Source organism: Hypanus sabinus, chromosome 6 (genome assembly GCF_030144855.1).
Source record: "Hypanus sabinus isolate sHypSab1 chromosome 6, sHypSab1.hap1, whole genome shotgun sequence".
NCBI lineage: Eukaryota > Metazoa > Chordata > Chondrichthyes > Myliobatiformes > Dasyatidae > Hypanus > Hypanus sabinus.
The window spans coordinates 70,430,884-70,452,121 of record NC_082711.1 but is presented as its reverse complement, the minus strand read 5'-3'; the positions used below and the strand labels follow the sequence as shown (position 1 = coordinate 70,452,121).

Here is a 21,238-nt window from a genome sequence, read left to right as displayed (position 1 = left end):
ATTAGACTGAATCTCAAATTCTCTCAGTGTCTTTTTCATTATCGCTTGCATTGAAGCAACCTCTTCCTGCCATTGCTTTTTCACATCATCAATTGCCTCCTGTTTGGTCATCTCAGAAACTACAGCTACTGCTTTTATATTCTCCATGTCAGCATTTTCATAAAGTGCATCTATATAAAATTCCTCACGTTTATCTTCAATCACTGCATTTACTTGTTTCATTTCATTTTCCTTCTTTCTACTTCTACAACAGCGCGAAAAATGATTAATCTTACAGCAGCTGTAGCTAATTTTGCCATATGCGAAACACTGATTTGGATGATGTTCCCACTCACGGTGATCACATGACTTTTTTCTTTCAAATGTTGCCTTGCTCTCTGTCAGTTTTGTCAATGCATTATTATATTTCTTGATATATTTGTGCTTTTTTACAGCGTTTACATTGGAGTTTTCAACAAAAAGCTCTTCAGCCTTCGATATTACAGTCTCAGCTTTGCAGAGCGCAAAAGCTTTTTCAAAATTTAAATCTTGCTCTCTCAACAGCCTCTCTCTCAGTGCATTATCTCGAATACCACAATCAAGTCTATCCTTAATAAGAGAGTCTGTGAGCAGTCCAAACTCACACGCTCTACTATGTTTCTTAACTCAGTCACATTCTGATCAATTGTTTCAGTAGCTCTCTGAGCACATGTGAAGAATTTAAATCGCTCGTATGTTAAATTACGCCTAGGTATACAAAAAACTTCAAATCTGTCCATTATCGACTTTAAATTGAAATTATCTCCACCTTCAAAGACAAAATTATTATATACCTCTACTGCATCATTCCCGATTACATGGAGCAGGTTTGCAGCTTTAGTTTTGTCTGCTTTTCTATCAGTTCCGATCGCCGATATTTCAAACAGTTGCTTGAATATTCTCCAATTCTCAGCTACATTGCCATTCAGCTGCAGTTTTGGTGGGGATTGTAAACCTTCCACTTTACTGATTACAGTTCTTCTTTTTTCTTCTTCACTTTTTATTTCAAGTATCTTCAATTCTCTATTCTCAATTCTCCCATATTATTCTTCCAGGACCACTTCTGACACCATTTTAAACAGAAGTGACACCACTTCTGTTTAAACATACCAAGGGTTAACAATGAAGAATCTTATTCTGGAAGAATTAGAGAACTTTTATTTACAGTAATAAACAAACATGTCTTAACCCAGCTATGTGCTGCAACATTCTAGCAATCCTCCGCATGCTCAGTGCTCTGTCCAAACATGTACTGACACAACATTGCATGTGATATCACCAGAGTATATTGCCGTGTGACCCACCTCATGGTGCTACAGGACCTTTTCTCCATCTGCAAGGTTATGATGAACTTGCCTGGATTGGTGCAGCTCCGAAACTCTCATAAGTCTTGGCACTATCCAGGACAAAGCAGACCACATGACTGGTACCCTACCCACAACTTCCAACATTCACTTGCTTCACTACTAGCTCACTGTACCTTGCTCTGTCATTGCCTCCCAGATCTGTAACCTCAACCATCAGGAAGGGCAGGACCTCATGTACTTGAAAACACCGCTAATTGCAAGTTTCTCTCCAGTTCCTGCGACCATTCTGACTTGGATATATGTCATCATTATTTCACTGTCACTAGGTCTAAATTACTCAATGGCACTGGGAGTACATATCTAAATGGACTGTAATGGTTCAGGAACTGGCTCCCTGCCACCTCCTCAAAACCAATGAGAAATGGGCAACATACAGTCTAACTGCCCTGGTCAGTAATGCCTGTTTTCCAAAATGTAAATAAGTTTTTTAAAGTTCTGCCTCAAGTTCAGCTCAAAACCTCTCCATTGCAGTATCATCCTGCTTAATCTTTATTATACTTTGCCCTATAACTCCTTATAATATTTTACCAGGACTATGCAAAATATCCCACAGATCTACAGTATACGTTTAACAGAATCTCCCTGGCTTGTAATGCTATTCCATAAATCTGTTTACTTTATGACTTTACATGGACATTTATAGATGGGATTGCAGTGTTAAAGTTACAATCAGATCAGACACAATTTTGCTAAATGGTGGATTACACTTCAGGAAACAAGTGGCCTACTTCTGTAGCTGATTCAGATTATACTCTACATCCATGTTTGTTACTAGCAGAAATGTTTGATATAAAAATGCATGATATTCAGATCACCGGCACTCAATAACCTTACATAATCCATTCTTCAATGATTAAGAAATCCCAGCAGTTCATTATTTGGATACTGCAGCTCAGGACAGTAGTTGCGTCATGCTCAGCCTTTTGATTCCTAACTTTGTCTGCGGCCTTACCAACATCTGCTTCTACAACCTCTCCAATAACTGTTCTGGCACTCTGTTTCCCTTTCCCTTGCAATTCTAGTTTAAACCCACTGTGCAGCATTAACATACCTTCCCGTAGGGTATTAGTCCCTCTCCAGTTCAGGTGTAAGCCAAACCTTCTGTACAGGTCCCAACTTCCCTGGAAGAGAGCCCAATGATCCAAAAATCTTATGTCCTCCCCCTGCACCATGTCTGCTTCTAACAACTGCAACCATTTGCCACTGACTTCAAACAATGGTGAGATTTCCCCTAATGAATAAATGAATGAATGAATGATCTTTATTGTCATTATACATAGATACAAAGAAAATCTGTTTGTCTTCCTCTCAGCTAATTAAATAAAGCAAGACAGTAATAGAAAAACAGTATTAAATAGATAAGTAGCAGAAAATAAATTGCAGCAGCACCAGAATGTCACAGTAATGCACAAAGTGCCATTAGTGCAAGTATTTGAGTCCTTGTGTGTGCTCACAGTTTCAGTCATTGTTCTGTGCGAGTGGTGTGATGGAGGCCACAGCTCTGGGGTAGAAGCTGTCCTTCAGTCTATTTGTTCTGGCTTTTAGTGCCCTGAACCTTTTGCTGGATGGCAGCGGGTCAAACAGGGAGTGGCCGGGGTGTGTGGAGTCTCTGGTTATGCTGATTGCTTTTCTCCTGAGTCTGATGGTGTCCAGTCCTGGGAGCTCCATCCTGACAATCTGCTGGGCCGCCCATTGACTAGTCTTACCAAGGTTCCTTTTGCCTTTCATTCAAATGCCCTTTGATGCCAAGGACAGTCATGTATCCCTTACCTCAGCAGAATTTGGGACTTTTTGATTTTGATCAAGGCTGTGATGAAGTCAGGAACAGATCAATCATGACAAAATCCACACTCTGAGATCTGTGAAACAGACATTACTGAGTAAGTGCCATTGCCAAAACCTTCCATCATTTTACTGCTGATTGAGTGAAGATTATTTTAGGGGATAATTAAAGAGACACTTCAGTAAAGAGTAGGAAGCGATACTTAGTTATGATACACACCCAACTGTGCAAAGTTCCGGCATTTAGATGCTCTACCTCTCCGGAATATGGATAGCTAGTGCAGCCCTTTTAAGGGTTCAGAACCATCCTGATCATGAGCAATTATGTTTTGGGCACCAAGAACTGAGTATTTAAAGAGCATCTGAACTGAGTTTTGCTGTTCAATTGTAAGCCTAACTAGAGGTATTGACTATCATTTTGTTTTTGCTCAACTCTCTTTCCAGCTTTATATCATGATTTGATTCCAGCCTCGGATTCTCCAGCACTTGGGCCCAAAGCATCCTTATCAAGGACTTTCGTCACAGACACAGTTACATGAACAAGCTAAGGGGAGGTTTGTATTGGGCATGAATTTGGTGAAATGAAAAGGCTTGTGTCTACACTTCTGGTAATTCTGTGTAATTTAATTGGAGTAACTCAAACTTCAAATGGAGTAAATCAAAGATATAATGGAGTATGTCAAAGTTCTAATAGAGTATGTCAAACTATAATAGAGTATGTCAAGCTTTAGTGAATCATATTTTCTCCATATGAGAATGTTTTTAAATCTTGTTTTGAACAAATCAATAAATATGTTATATAAATGTCAGATGGGAGTATTGACATTTGTTAAAGTTCGATTGTGCCATATCTTAAATGACAGTCTCACAAAGTGATCCCATGTGAATGAAGTATACAACCATTTTGAACTCATTGATTTGTTTAGATTTGGTCAAAATCTTTAAAAGGATAGTGAACACATGAAGTTTTAATTTGTCATGAAATAGCTGATTTAATGAATATGCTTTAAGTGGAAACTGTAATTTAACCTTTGAAATGTTAATTTTTTTACAGTAATCCTGTTATTTATCCATGTTATGGATTTAATAGGATGCTTTACATCACAGCAGCTGCTTTTTTAAGAAACTAATCATTCAAAGACTGAATATGAAGGATAAAACAAAATGGATGGCAGCATAAAATAAAGAATGAGGAAATTGCAATTATCTTGGTCATCCTAAATTTATAATTCTTGTCTCTGGAGCCATTGTATTAACTAGCTTGTAACATTCCATACCTTGCTTCTCATCCACACATTAATTCGCTTCATGCTTGCTTACATTGGCATCTGGAGCCTATATTCAAAATGTTCAGATTTGTATTTAAATCTCTTTATACTCTTGTCCCTTCCCATTTCTGTAAGCTTCCCGCCTTACAGTCTGCTTAGGACTTCTAAACACAGGAGAGAATAAGGCTCTTGCTCTTCACATGCCGTTGGCCTCCAATAACTTCAACCTAAGCTCTTGAATTCCCTCCTAAACTCTTCCTTCATTCTTCCCTTTTTAAAGATCCTTAAAACCTAGCTCCATCCTTTCTCCCTCTTTGGCACAGTGTTCATTGTGTTCTGATTTCAGCTCTGTGAAATATGTTTGGATATTTATCCACATTAAAGTCATTATATAAATACAAGTTGATTGTCAATCACCATACTTAATGCAATATTGTTGCTGGAAGACCCAGACTGATGCCTGTGACATAATGTGAGCCGATGCTGTTATTTTTGCCTGAGAACCCATTAAAGTGTCTTGATGTGGTCAGGCATTCAGGAGTTCTTACCCTATCAAGAACGCCTGCCTAGAATATGGACTCTTCCAGAAAGAAGAATTGCACAGTCTGAGATTGAATAACCAGCACAGAAGGTGCACAACCAGCTCAATGTGTCCATGTTCACATTTTTCTATTACTCCTCTGCAGGATGTGAGTTCTGCTGACAAGTTAAGCATCTGATGTCTATTTTAATTGCCCTTGAACTGCATGACTTGCTAAGCATTAGTCAACTAGGAATCAAGCAAATTTGTAAGGCAGATTAAGCCTAGAGCAAATAAGGAACACTGAGCCACACATACAAAATGCTGAAGGAACTCAGCAAGCCAGGCAACATCTGTGGAGGGGTATAAACAGTTAATGTTTTGGACCAAGACCCTTCATCAGTTCTACTGATCACTGATTGCCTTTCCTAAAATAGTACACATTGAATTCGCATTGCTAATGTTCGAAATTGCTGGACTGGTTATATAATTTAACTGTTTCCCTACTACAACCATGTTGTTTCTATTTCAGCCTCTTCCTACCTTTTCTCAACTAATCGTATTAGCATGGCATTTCCCCCTTCTCTTTAAGCATATCTAGCCTTCACTTAAATGTTTCCATGCCTTCCCTAACAATATCATTATCAGCACTCTTCTGAATTTGTTGATTCATTTCGTGATTATCTCAAACAGTTTGTCTCCAGTAAAACTGAAAACAAAATTTCTCTATGCTACCAAAGCTGCTCAAAACTCCTATTTAGTTCTGCTGAAATTCCACTTGTTTGCTATTTCCAAATAGGTTTAACTTTAAATCCTGCTGTCATCATTGTATATCTTTTTACAGTTAGCTGCTGTGCCTAGTTCCCTTGTCAAATGAACAAAGACTGCATGGTTGAAATTCAGAAAATGATTTTGGACTATTAATATTGATAAACTCAAAAGACATGCAACAAGGTGTCATTCTGACAATGTGAGATGTTGTAAATAGATGTTAGTCAATGGATACTTAAAGTAAGAGTGCTGTAAAATGGGATTAATTAAACTCCAGGAGAAGATTACAATTCATTCTTTCTGTATTTTTGTAATTAAATGTGAAATTAGAAATAATTCCAGAATTACCCATATTGAATCTTGACTTTTGTTTAGATTTGTTCGGGAAGTGGGCAGCATTGGTAAAATCATAAAAACTGGTTATGGCTGGGTGCTCCAATTATATTATTATTGTATATTACAACTATAAAACCACAGCACCTGCAGAACTCAATGGGAAACAATGGTACTAAAAGGAAATGCCAAGACTGAGAAGGTAGGTGGGACCTTCAAAATAATCATTTTGATACAGAGAACATCAAATGATCATTGCATGTGTGGTCACCATTAACTGGACATGGCAAAGGGAAAAGACTCTATCAGGATGATGTGAGTTGTACCAGATATGAGCAGCTGGAAGTAAGCAGGTTGTGGGACCAGTCAGTGTATGATACCAGTACTGCCATTTTGCATTCCAATGCTTTTTCATACACACATCAACATGTGATGGAATCACTATCTGCACCACTTACTCTTTCAGTTTAGCTGCTAATTGATTTCTGTTAGGTCTTGCTATCATTACAGTGTATGTTTGGAGTCTTATAGAGTTACGTAAGGGTTAGAATGATCTTTTTCTGGCTTCAAGATAATTTTACAATCCAGTTGCCATCAGACATGGATGCATTAGAATTCTCCTTGAGCATGAGCACTTTATCTGTAAACCAGAATATGTAGCAAGAAGGAAGAGAATGCTTGAAAGTGTGATGGTATTGGGTTTGATGACTGTGAAGTTCTAAACTCAAATAAAGACTTTAAGCCCTTCCAGCTACAAAGTGAGTTTATCTACCAATACCCATTATTTGAACGGTCGGTCCCCTCTCCCTACCAAGGAAAAGGTACTTCTAGCCAGCAAAGTAATTTAAAACACAGTTCATTGATTTTCAGTGACACAGGGTTAAATCCACATAACACTCTTAAAACACATTTAAATCTCACAGAGGATTTCTACCTTAAACAATTCCAAATTACAACCCATTTCCAAATCATAAAGCATTTCCTAAAGACAAAACAGTTCTTAAAGGTAAAGACTCCCGCCAATGCTTCTCTTGGAAACAGCCAATCTCTCCTCCATCTGTTCCAATAAGTTACGGAAAAGACTCTCTTCACTCTGATGCTCAAAGAAGTCAGTGAGTTCAATGCAGGGGTTTCTGTGTGTTTGTATTTTTCTATAGAGTATTCATTCCCTTAATTTCAGCTGCAGATGTTCTCCCAAACCTCAAAGATATGTCACCATTATACTTTTCCATAAACACGTGACAACAATGCATCAATGTCCATATTATAAGTCCATACCAGTCATGGTTCTTGACCTTTCCTTCAGTCAAGTTCCAGTCACTGTCTTTGTTGCCATTAGCCCCTCAGGTCATCCAGAAATGTCTCTCACCAGGCTGGAGGAAGTTCCTCTCTTTCACAGGGCTGTTCACATTGTTCTCAATGCATTGCATGACCTCACTCAGGTCTTCTGAAAACAAGTGATCATGTATTTCAATCTTCCTTTGCCTATGGATTAGTAATCTCACGTTTTAGTTAATGATATCCATCAATATTACTGACTGCATAATACAATAATATACATAAAAATGAAACATAAAAATTCAACATACAAGGGGATTGGAAAAATTGGGTTGGTGTTGGATTGCAAGAGAGGGAATTTGTTGAATGCCTACAAAATGGCTTTTTAGAGCAGCTTATGCTCAAGCCTACTTGGGGAAAGGCTGTCTTAGACTGGGTGTTGTGTCATAACCCAGATCTTATTAGGGAGCTTAATGTAAAGGAACCCTTAGGAGGCAGTGATCATAATAGCATTGAATTCATACTGCAATTTGAGAGGCAGAAGCATAACTCGCATGTATCAGCATTGCAATGGAATACAGAGGCTTGAGAGAGGAGCTTGCCCATGTGGATTGGAGGAGGATACTGGCATGGAAGACACCAGAACAGAAGTGGCTGAAGTTTCTGGGAATAGTTCACAAGGTGCCTGTGTTAGAACCTCCAGCTGAGCTCTGTCTTTTTGTGTGTTTCTCCTAGCTGTCAGTCAGTGGTTTTGTATTGCCATGTGCTTCTGTCCCCACTCCTGCTTTACTCCGGCCCCTGTATTACTGTCTCTCACCTGTTTCTCATTATTACCTGTATTGCTGCCCCCTGTGTCTCATTGTGCTCCACCCATCATCTGCCTGTTTTTTTTTGCTCAGTGTATTTCAGTCCTGTGATTTCACCTGTTTGTTGCCAGATTTTGCCAGTGAATTTTCCTGAGCCTTTCCAGCATTCGTATCTGTACTCTGTCCGTCTGAATATCAACTCTGCCGGATTCTGGTTTTTGGATTTCTCTGGATGTTTTGATCTCTGCCTGAACTTTGACGCTGACTTTGTTCACACCTCAGGATTTGTTACTCAATTAATATCACAGTGTGTACAGTACTGGGTCTGTGATTAGATCCCTGCTCCAGCACCCTGACAGTGCAATCTGGCCGGAATGGATCCAGTAGACCCTGACCGCCTGAGAGCTGCCCTGGAGCAACAGGGAGTGATGCTGGGGAGACAGGTGAACCAGCTGGACTCGGTGTTCAGGATAGCGGAGTTGCTTTTTGCCAAAGTAGCCGATCTTGTGGCCCAGATTCAGTCACTCCAGCTGTCCCAGAGTGCCAACCAACATTCTGCGACCGCATCTTCCTCCCCGCCCTCCACGTCCTCACGTGCTCCTCTCCCATCCAAGAGCCCCGTCTGCCTCCTCCAGAAAGTACTTGGGTAAGCCTGCCACTCTTTTCTTTCTCATTTTTAAATTGCAACCAACAACCTTCTCGACTGATCACCCAACTGTCTGGTCAGGCGAGAGAACAGGGAACAGCCATCTGGGAGGCTAGATCCCCTTTCTGCAGCAGTTTTCAGTTATTTTATGAGGAGACGAGAAAAGTGTTTCATCGCTCCAAATGTGGGAGAGAGGCTGCCTGTGAAATGTTGCACATACACCAGGGGCACAGATCTGTGACAGATTACACTGTAGAGTTCTGGACCCTGGCCACCTCCAGCGGCTGGAACTCAGAGGCACAGTACAACGCCTTCCTGAACAGCCTCTATGAAGACATTAAAGATGAGCTGGTCACCCAGGACCTTTGAAGCCCTGTTGGATTTGGCCACCTGTATTGATGTTCACCTTCAGCAGAGCCACAGAGGGATGGTTTTCAGAGAGTCCCTGGGGGCACTGGGTGAGTCCCAAGCTCCTCATCAGTCTACATCGCCCTGCCGTTTGCCTCCACCTACAATTCCCGTTCCAGAGCCTGAGGCTTTGCATGTCGACCGTACCCGCCTGACGCTGACTGAAAGACAAGGGAGAATCAGCATCTGTTCCTGTCTGTACTGTGGCCAACCAGGCCACTTCACCTCCACCTGCCCAGTGGGACGAGGAGTACTGGTGAGTGTGACCCCTGTCTGGCCCTCCTCAACGCCACTCACTCTCATACCTGCTTCTCTGGAGTGGGACGTCCATTACCGAGCGGTCTCAGACTTGGTCAATTCTGGTGTGGAGGGGTGTTTTATCAATTCCGGCTTGGCTCCCATTGTCCTAGATCATCCCTGGTGAATCAGACACAACCCCCACATTGACTGGCTCAGTCACAAGATTGTAGGCTGGAGCCCATTCTGTCACTCCCACTGCCCCTGCCATGTTCAGATTCACTTGTCTCCAAGCCCAAATCCCCCTGAAGAATTTCTGGACCTTAGTACCATCCCTCCTGAATACATGGAACTGTATTCAGCAAGACCTGGGCCACTTTCCTGTTGCCTCATCATCTCTATGATTGCACCATTGACCTCCTGCCTGGCACATCTCTCCCAAGGAGCCACCTGTATTCCCTGTCCATACCTGAAACAGAAGCCACGAATAAGTACATTCAAGAGTCTCTGGCTGCAAGCATTATCCAGCCATCTTCCTCCCCTGCTGGTGCCAGTTTTTTCTTTGTTGAGAAGAAGGAAGGCACCTTGCGTCCTTCTTGCACCTGAGGAGCTGGTGGTGGACCTGAGGAGGGCTAAGGCACCGGTGACCCCTGTTTCCATCCAAGGGGTCAGTGTGGACATGGTGGAGGATAACAAATACCTGGGGATATGAATGGACAATGAACTGGACTGGCCAAAGAACACTGAGGCTGTCTACAAGAAGGCTCAGAGCCATCTCTATTTCCTGAGGAGACTGAGGTCCTTTAACATCTGCCAGACGATGCTGAGGATGTTCTACGAGGCTGTCGTGGCCAGTGCTATCATGTTTGCTGTTGTGCGCTGGGGCAGTAGGCTGAGGGTAGCAGATACCAACAGAATCAACAAACTCATTCGTAAGGCCAGTGATGTTGTGGGGGTGGAACTGGACTCTCTGACGGTGATGTCTGGAAAGAGGATGCTGTCCAAGTTGCATGCCATCTTGCATAATGACTCCCATCCACTCCATAATGTACTGGTTAGGCACAGGAGTTCATTCAGCCAGAGACTCATTCCACTGAGATGTAACACTGAGCGTCATAGGAAGTCATTCCTACCTGTGGCCATCAAACTTTGCAATTCCTCCCTCAGAGTGTCAGACACCCTGAGCCAATAGGCTGGTCCTGGACTTACTTCCACTTGGCATAATTAAATTATTATTATTTAATTATTTATTGTTTTATATTGCTATATTTCTACACTATTCTTGGTGTGACTGTAATGAAACCCAATTTCCCTCGGGATCAATAAAGTATGTCTGTCTGTCCTTGCATTGATTACTGGGGACTGAATGAAGTCACTGTTAAGAACCGTTACCCTCTTCTGCTCATGAGCTTGGCATTTGAACTGGTACGAGGTGCCTCAGTTTTCACCAAGCTTGATCTCCGTAATGCCTACCATTTTGTCCACATCCGCAAAGAGGATGACCACCTCAGGCCTTTACGAGTTTCTGATCATACCATTCAGTCTCACCAGTGCCCCCGTCTTTCATACCTTGGTAAATGACGTTCTCAGGGAGATGCTGAACCAATTTGATTTCTGTGTATCTCGACGACATTTTGACTTTCTAAGTCCCTTGCTGAACAGGCAGGTCACATTGCAGAATTCTCCAGTGCGATCTGGAGAACCAGCTCTTTGTGAAGGCTGAGAAATGTGAATTTCTTCGCAATACTGTCTCCTTGCTGCGGTATGTAATTTCAGGCAGCTCCATTCAGATGGACCAACAGAAGATCAAGGTAGTGATCGAATGGCCCCAACCTTAAAATTGTCGGAAGTTGCAACACTTATTGGGCTTTGCTAACTTTTATTGTCGCTTCATCAGAAATTACAGTACACTGGCTGCACCACTCACTGCCCTTAAGTTATCGGCTGTCAGATTCTCCTGGTCCCCTGCTGCTGAAGAAACATTCTCTGACCTGAAGGAACGTTTCACCTCTGCCTCCATCCTGATTCAACCCAACACTGACTATCCGTTCATCGTGGAAGTGGATGCATCTGACATTGGTGTAGGATTGGTTCTTTCTCAGTGCTCGGCCAAGGATGAGAAGGTACACCCCTGTGCCTTTTCTCACTACCTCACTCTTATAGAGTGGAATTACATACTCAGAAACCAGGAGCTGCTGGCTGTGAAGCTAGCTCTGGAGGAGTGGAGGCATTGGCTGGGGGGAGCAAAGGTGCCATTCTTAGTCTGGGCTGATCACAAGAATCTGGAATGTATCTGTATGGCCAAGCGTCTCAACTCCTGTCAAGCTCGTTGGTCCCTGTTTTTCTCAGGATTCAGTTTTACTCTGTCCTTCCACCCCGGTTCCAAGAATGGAAAACCTGATGCGCTCTCCTGAAGATCTTTCTCCTCTGAGACCCCTGAGGTCCCTGATGTCATCCTCACTGTCTGGTGGGTACAGCACAATGGGACATTGAAGCCATGATGCAAGCTGCTCAACAGAGCAAGGCAGCCCCTAGTCCAGGGGTGGGCAAACGTTTTGACCTGTGGGCCACAAAGGGTTCTAAAATTTGACAGGGGAGCCGGACCAGGAGCAGATGGATGGAGTGTTTTGGTAATACACCTCATAAGAGAAAATAAAATATCATGGGATATGTAGAAAACATGTGCTTTAATTTCAATTGAAAATGAACAAATGCATTACAACAAAATATCTGTCTTTGAAGTCCCATGGTATTTAGCTATTTATTGAAATGACTTTTAAAACACTGAAAATTAAATGAATAAAATACAGCTTTTTTTAAATAGTAACAGTTATTCTTTTAAAGCACTGAAAATCCTGTTATCCTTCAAGATATTATCATCATCACTCTCCTCCTGACTGTCTTTATTTCAAAAACGGTAGGAGATGCAGGTTTACTTGTCCTGCTCCTTCTTATTCAATTGTCCCCCGTGCCAAAACTCAACAACGACCAGCACAAAGACAGAACAGTGACAGCGCGCCAGTATGCGGAGCGCGTTATTTGATCTGGAGCGCATTTTTCAATTTGAGAACGTACATGCACCTGCGCACTACTCATGTCCATCACTTAACAGAAATGAAAAATATTTTCAAATGCATTTTTTACATAACACAACGAAGAAACTTATTTTTAATTTCAGTGGGAACAGTGTTGTTGGTCTTCCTTTTCAGCCAGCACATCAAAGTCTGGACTTAGTTTTGTTGTGGCGATTCTCAGGATGGATCTGAGGTGTTGGTCAGTTAACTTGGATCTGTGGCTGGCCTTGTTGATGTTCATGACGTTGAACGCCTGTTCACACAAATAGGTCGAGCCGAACAAAGAGTAAAGCGCAAATGTGGAGTAATACGCTGCACCTCAACAAAGGTCAATGTATATAGAGTGCGTCATCTATTGGGAAAACGCCAGAATTGCGGGGAAAAACGTTAACAAGGTTTATTAATATAATTTCATCAAGTTCTGCAGGCCAGATTAAAAAGCTTAATGGGCTGCATATGGCCCGCGGGCCGTAGTTTGCCCATGCCTGCCCTAGTCAATGCCCCACTAACCACGTTTACATTCCCAGCTCTGTCTGCTCACAGGTATTTCAGTGGACCCTGTCACCCTGGAACCAAGTGTACTCAGGCCTTCATCAGTCAGAGGTTCTGGTGGCCCTCCATGGGAGATGACATCCACAACTTCCTCTCAGCCTGCTCGGTCTGTGCTCAGGGCAAGAAGTTTAACCAGTCACCTGCTGGTCTGTTACAACCCCTGTCTATCTCCAAGAGACCCTGGTCCCACATTGCCCTGGATTTTGTCACCGGTCTTCCCCCACCCCCCCCCCCCCATGGTAACACCACCATTCTCATGGTACTTGATCGTTGCTCCAAGTCTGTATATTTCATTCCTTTACCTAAACTCCCCTATGCCAAAGAAACTGCCAAATTACTAGTACTGCATGTTTTTAATTTACATGGTTTACCTGTAGATGCTGTGTCAGACAGGAGCTCTCAATTCACATCGACCTTTTGAAGGGTATTCTGTAATCTTCTGGGTGCCTCAGTGAGTCTTTCTTCAGGATTCCTCCCCCAGACCAATGGCCAGACCAAGCGGGCCAACCAACAGCTAGAGACAGTATTGTGGTGTCTGGTCTCCCAGAACCTGTCTGCGTGGAATCAACAGCTACCCTAGGATGAGTACACCATAAACTCTCACCCACCCTCATACACCAGTCTGTCCCCTTTCAAGTGCTGCCTTGGCTACCAACCTCCACTGTTTCCTGCCCAGGAGGAGGGGGTTGGCGTTCCATCTGCTGAGGCATTCATCTGCCGTTGTCAGCGGACGTGGAGGCGTACTCACTCTGCCCTTCTCCGTGCCTCTGCTAGGATCAAGCATCAAGCTGACCACCATCACTCCAAGGCCCCATGTTACCACCAGGGACAGCGTGTGTGGCTTTCAACCCAAGACCTGCCCCTCAAGGTGGATTCCTGCAATCTCGCCCCCACTTCATCAGCCCCTTTCCCATTGCTAAAGTCATCAGCCCTGCTGCCATTTGTCTCAAGCTCCCCTCCACTCTCCGCCGCATTCATCCCAACTCCCATGTTCCACATCAAGCCTTTCATGAGCCACCCCCAGTCTCCTATCCCCAAATTCCCCCATGGCTCATTGATGGGTCAGAGGCCTTCACGGTGCATCGACTGCTGGATGTTCGTCGCCGGGGCTGTGGCCTCCGGTACCTTGTGGACTGAGAGGGCTACGGTCCTGAGGAGAGATGCAGGGTCCCTGCCCATAATATCCTGGACACCTCTCTCATCAGGGACTTTCATTGCCAGCACCCAGCTCTACCTGCTGTAATGCCAGGAGGCATCTGTAGAGGAAGGGTACTGTCAGTACCTCAGGTTGAACTCTGTCTTTTTGTGTGTTTCTCCTAGCTGTCAGTCAGTGGTTTTGTATTGCCATGTGCTCCTGTCTCCGCCCCTGCTCTACTCCGGCCCCTGTATCACTGAGTACTCCGTCTCTCGTCTGTTTCTCATTATTACCTGTATTGCTGCCACCTGTGTCTCATTGTGCTCCACCTATCATCTGCCTCTCTGTTTATTGCTCAGTGTATTTCAGTCCTGCGTTTTTGGTGTTTGTTGTTAGATTGTGCCAGTGAATTTTCCTGAGCCTTTCCAGCATTCGTATCTGAACTCTGTCCGTCTGAATATTGACTCTGCCTGTTTCCTGATTCTGTGTTTTGGATTTCTCTGGATGTTTTGATCTCTGCCTGAACTTTGACGCTGACTTTGTTTGTACCTCGGGATTTGTTACTCAATTAATATCACCGTGTGCACAGTACTGGGTCTGTGACTGGATCCCTGCTCTACCGTCCTGACAACAGGACAAATATGTCCTATACAGGAAGTTGTTCTCAAATGGTAGGTCTAGACAACCGTGGCTGACAAGGGAAGTTAAGGACTACATTAAAGCCAAGGAAAGGGCATATAAGGTAGCAAAAGTGAGTGGGAAGTTGGGTGATTGAGGAGTTGTTAAAATCCAACAAAAGGCAATGAAAAAAGCTATAAGAAGGAAAAAGATGCAACATGAGGGCAAACTAGCTGATAATATAAAGCAGGATCTGGATGATAATGTGGCAAATTGGATCAGCAAATTTGCTGATGATACAAAGACTGGAGGTGTAGTGGACAGTGAGGAAGGTTTTCAAAGCTTGCAGAGGGATCTGGACAAGTTGGAGGAATTGGCTGAAAAATAGTAGATGAATTTTAATGCGGACAAGTGTGTATTGCACTTCGGAAGGTCAAACCAAGGTAGGACATACAAGGTAAATGGTAGGACACTGAGGAGTGCAGTAGAGTAGAGGGATCTGGGAATACAGATACAAAATTCCCTAAAAGTGGCGTCACAAATGGATAGGGTCATAAAGAGAGCTTTTGGTACATTGGCCTTTATAAATCAAAGTATTGAGTATAAGAGTTGGAATGTAATGGTGAGGTTGTATAAAACATTGGTGAGACCGAATTTGGAGTATTGTGTGCAGTTTTGGTCACCGAATTACAAGAAGGGATTAATAAGGTTAAGAGAGTGCAGAGAAGGTTTACAAGGATGTTGCCGGGACTTGAGAAACTGAGTTACAGAGAAAGGTTGAATAGGTTAAGAGTTTATTCCCTGGAGGTTAGAAGAATGAGGGGTGATTTGATAGATGTGTATAAAATTATGATGGGTATAGATAGAATGAATGCAAGCAGGCTTTTTCCACTGAGGCCAGGGGAGAAAAAAACCAGAGGTCATGGGTGAAGGGGGAAAAGTTTAAAGGAAACATTAAGGGGGGGGGGCTTCTTCATGCAGGGAGTGGTGGGAATGTGGAATGAGCTGCCAGATGAAGTGGTAAATGCAAGCTCACTTGAAATTTAAGAAAAACTTGGACAGGTACATGGATGAGAGGTGTATGGAGGGATATGGTCCAGGTGCAGGTCAGTGGGACTAGGCAGAAAAATGGTTCGGCACAGCCAAGAAGGGCGAAAAGGCCTGTTTCTGTGCGGTAATGTTCTATGGTTCTAGGATACCAGAAGTTTTTCAGTTGTATAAAGAATAAAAGGGAGGTGAGAGTTCATATTGGACCACTGGAAAAATGACGTTGTTGAGGTAGTAATGGGGGACAAAGAAATGGCAGATGAACTTAATAAATACTTTGCATTCTTCTTTCTTGTGGAAGACACCTGATGGTAGATGGAGCTCGTCAGCCTGAGAAGGCAGTCGATCTAAGAGAGGGAAAACTCTGATTTCAAACCTCCGCTATGGCCTTGTGGCCATACCCACTCATGGGAAAGGCTTTGGGAGTAAACCCTGAGGACAAGTCCGGAGCTGGAGTCCCCAACTCAGTCTGATGTTGCCTTCAAACTCATTCCGGCAACTCCTGTGACAACACTGGTGCCAAGCTGTATCGGCATTTGCTCTTCCCTTGGACAGCATCGGTGGCATGGAGAGGAGAGACTCGCTGCATGGGCAACTGCCGGTCTTCCCTATAACCTTGCCCAGGCATGCGCCCTTTCCAGGCGCAGATCCATGGTCTCGTGAGACTAACAGATGCCACACACCTGATGTATGCCAGTAGTCCATGAATGTCAGGGAGCAGGAGTGCGTACCATTGCTATTACAAAGGAAAAAGTGCTGGGTAAACTCAAAGGTCTAAAGGTGGATAAGTTACCTGGACCAGATGGACTACATCCCAGAGTCCTGAAAGAGGTTACTGAAGAGATACCAGATATATTGGCTGTGATCTATCAAGGATTACTTGATTCTGGCACAGTCCCAGAGGACTGGAAATTTTGCAAATTTCACTCCATTCTTTAGGAAGTGTGGAAGCAAAAAGAGTATTATAGGCCAGTTAGCCTAACCTTAGTGCTTGGGAAAATGTTGGAGTCCATTATTAAGGATGAGATTTTGGGCTGCTTGGAGACCAATGATAAAATAAGTTGAAGTCAGCATGGTTTTTGTGAAGGGCAATCTTGCCTGACAAATTTGAAAGAATTCTTCAAAGAAGTAACAAGCATTGTTGACAAAAGAGGCTGTGAATGTTATTTACTAAGATTTTCAGAAAGCATTTGATAAGATGCCTCACATGAAGCTGCTTACAAGATAAAATCCTATGGTGTTACAGGAATTATACTGGCATGGATAGAGGAATGGCTGACAAACAGGAGGCAGCGAGTGGGAATAAAAGGGGCTTTTCTGGTTGGCTGCCAGTGATTAGTGGTTTTCCTCAGGGGTCAGTATTGAGACTGCTACTTTTGACATTTTTCATCAATGGTTTTGATAGTGGAAGTGATAGCTTTGTGGCAAAGATTGCAGATGATACAAAGATAGGTGGAGGGGAAGGTATTGTTGAAGAGGTAATATGATTGCAGTCGACAAATTGGAAGATTGGACAAAAAAGTGGCAGATGGAATACAGTGCTGGGAAATGTATGATAATGCATTTTGATAAAAGGAACAGAAGTGCAGACTATTATTAAAGTGGGGAGAATTCAAGCATCAAAGGTACAGAGGGACTTAGGATTCCTCATCCAAGATTCCCAGAAGGTTAATTCACAAGTTGAGTCTGTGGTAAAGAAGGCAAATTCAATGTTGGCATTTATTTCAAGGAGAATAGAATATAAAAACTAGGAGATAATACTGAAGCTTTATACGACACTAATCAGGCCACACTTGGAGTATTGTCAACAGTTTTGGACCGCCTGTCTCAGAAAGGATGTATTGTCGTTGCAAAGAGTCCAGAGGAGGTTCACAATGATGATTCTGGGAATGACGGGGTTAACATGAGGAGTGTAAGGCAGCTTTGGACCTGTACTCACTGGAATTTAAAAGAATGCATGAGGATCTCATTGAAACCTACCGAATGTTGAAAGGACTAGATAGGGTGGATGTGGAGAGGATGTTTCCTGTGGTGGGGGTACCCAGAACTAAAGGGCACAGCCTCAGAATCGAGGGGTGACCTTTCGGAATAGAAGTAAGGAGGAATTGTTTAGCCAAATAACGTTGAATCTGTGGAATGCTCTGCCACACACTGTGGTTGAGGCCAAGTCCGTGGATATTTAAAGCAGAAGTTGATAGATTCCTGATTGTTTGAGGCTTCAAAGGATATGATAAGAGGGCAGGTGTATGGGGTTGAATGGGATCTGGGATTGGCCATGATGAAATGGCGGAGCGGTATGGCCTAATTCTGCACTTATGTGCTATGGTCTTATGGAAACATTTACTAAAGTAAGGAAGAGTACAGTTCTGTTGAGGAATCAGAATCAGTTTTATTATCACTGGCACGTGATGTGAAATTTGTTAACTTAGTAGCAGCAGTTCAATGCAATACATAATCTAGCAAAGAGGGAAAAAAATAATAATAAATCAAACAATAATTAAGTCAATTACATAAATTGAATAGATTTTAGAATCTGCAAAAACAGAAATACTGTATATTACAAGTGAGGTAGTGTCCAAAGCTTCAATGTCCATTTAGGAATCGGATGGCAGAGGGGAAGAATCTGTTCCTGAATCGCTGAGTGTGTGCCGTCTGTACCTCCTACCTGACGGTAACAGTGAGAAAAGGGTATGCCTTGCTTAGCTTTAATTCTGAACTCCCAGATAAAGATGTCACTACACAGGGGTTTGTTATGTCCCTCCTATGCTAAGGAACACACTTCGGTATGCAGTAACTTAATGTTCTGATCCCAGTCATACCATCTGCTTACGTTTCTTCCCATTTTAGTGATTATGCACACTGTACATAATGTAACTCCAAAACATAAAACTGCAATCATTGAAAACAGGAAAACTTGTCTTAGTTTTGCTTTTGATTAATGCGATGCATGCACATTTGACATGAGGGCTTGATGTATGCCTTTCATATAATTTTACATATAAACTGTAATGAATTGTTTAATGAACAAGAATGCTTAATCAATCAATATATTTACAATATTACTCATGTTACTGAAATATTAAATACATTGTTTATTTAATGCTCCTCCCTGCCTAGCTATATATTCCAACTCAATATAGAATACATCTCAACTTAATGCAGTACATGTATACAGTATACTGTATAATACAAATACCATATAAACATGAACAACATTGGAAATCTAAAATTGTCCCATTCAGGCCAAAAGATTTAATTGCTGTGGATGATTTCTTACTCTTGTAGAATAAAGTCTTCCCTGGCAGGAGAGACTTGAGGCTGTGAAACAATCTCATGCCTGGAGTTTATCATGGTGCTTGTAGGAGTTGACTCTGGGACTGTAGGAAGTGATTCTGACAGCTCTAGACACCTTTCTTCTGGATGTGCTGGCATGCTGAACAGTGCATAGTAAGCTTTACTGGACGGTATGGATCACAATGAGTGATGTCACCATTTCCTTTACTTCTTGGCAAGCCACATCACACTGCTTTGGCCATTACCATTTCTTCCCAGTCTGTAGTAATGAGTTCAAGAGATGTAGCACAGTAGCCAGGTTTGGCAAGAACTTGTTATAGTAATTGACACATCCTAAAAAGGACCAGATCTGTGATCTATCTTTTGGCCTTGGGGAATCCATCATGGCTTGAAATTTCTCAGCACATGTAATCCTTGTGTGTCAATGGTGTGACCACAGTAAGTTGTACTTGGTTTAAAGAAATCACTCATGTTGCATCATGCTGAACCCATAATCTTCTATTTTTTTTTTAACACTGTCAAGATTTTGGAGATGGTCCCTGCCATCCTTACTAGTAACAATGCTATCATCCAGGTAACATTGAGTGCCTGGGCAGCCTTGCAGCTCCCGGTCCATAGCTTTCTACCAGAGTGCAGATGAAGATGCTGCTCTGAGTATTCGTCTATTATAGTGATAAAGCCAAGTGTGAGTATTTATGGTGAGAAACACTTCGACTCTTCTTCCATTTCCATCTGCAGAGAGGCCTCAGCTAAGTCCACATTGTTGAAGTGTTCCCCTCCAGAAAGATTTGCAGATATCCTCTTTCCTGGGCAGAGGACGTTGATCTAATTTTAGCACTGGGTTGATGGTTATGTTAAAATCACCACAGACCCATTCTTCTTGGCTACTGTGAGCACTGGTGTTGCCCATGGGCTCCACCCAACCTTGGAAAGAATTCTGTCAGCCTCCATGCGATCTAGCTCACTGGCTACCTTATCATGGATGTTATAAGGAACCAGATGGGCTTTGCAAAACTAGGGTGAGGCCTTTTCATTTAACACTATTTTTATCCTTGATATGGCTGACTTTTCTAATGCTGTCCATGAACACTGCTGTGGTATCATCCAGAACCTTTCTGAATTTGCTTTCAGTTGACTCTGTTGCAGGGGATGTGGCATGCAAATGGTGGAATTGATCTCCAATGAAGTTGTAGCGGTCTCAGCCGCTCCCAACCTCACAGTGCTGGCCCCTCTGTATTTGCTTATATATAGCCGGCGCGCCTAAGACTTTTGCACAGTACTGTAGTAATTTTATGTAATTTTATGCACAATACTGTTGTCACCAGAAACATATCATGACATATGTGAGTGATGATAAACCTGATTCTGATATGGGTTTCTATTGTGGACTGGTAGGGAGAGGGGAAATCATGGTTGGAAAAAGGGGAAGGGAGAAGGGAGAGAGTTGGAACTGCCAGAGAGACATTCTATAATGATCAATAAGCCAATAAGTTTGGAATCAAATGACCTTGCTTGGTGTCTTGGAGGTGGGTGTGTCTGCACCACACCACCCTCTGCACCTGGCACTCCTCTGCCAGCTGTCTCACATCCCTCTTTCACCCTCACCATTCCCAACTTCCTTTGCTCCCACCCGATTTACCAACTTGCTTTCTGCTCCATGTTGACAATTACAGTACTGTGCAAAAGTCTTAGGCACCCTAACTATATATACGAGCCTAAGACTTTTGCACAGTACTGTAGAAGCCCAAGTGGCTTGTTGGTTGCTGTATTTCACTGTTATGATAGTCGTTCCCACAGGAGTTACCTTCTCCTCCAGTATACTTATCCGTAGGCTTCTGCAGGCTTCATTTTGCCATTTTGAAACTACAACTTGACTTTTTATCTTTATCTTTTCACTTTAGTTTTGTCTGCATTGGTCAGGTGAATGTGAGCCTCTGGCACTCTGGTAATACGATCTGTTCAGCCAGGCCGGTTTCTGTTCAAACATTTCAAGTTTCTTCACACTCATTTTCTTTCCAGACTGCAACTTAATCGTGTCTCTGTCTGCTGTTTTCATTGATACAGCAATTTCAACTGCTCTTTTG

The 21,238-nt window shown here is 42.7% G+C and overlaps 1 long non-coding RNA gene across 1 annotated transcript in view; it reads left to right on the top strand.

The window, feature by feature from the left end:
• LOC132395580 (uncharacterized) overlaps window positions 1–3,978 on the top strand; it is a 93,092-nt gene extending 89,114 nt beyond the window's left edge. The window contains exon 3 of the long non-coding RNA XR_009512676.1: window positions 3,612–3,978. This is a non-coding gene — a long non-coding RNA (uncharacterized LOC132395580). The remainder of the gene's footprint in view (window positions 1–3,611) is intronic.
• Window positions 3,979–21,238: the final 17,260 nt, after the last annotated feature.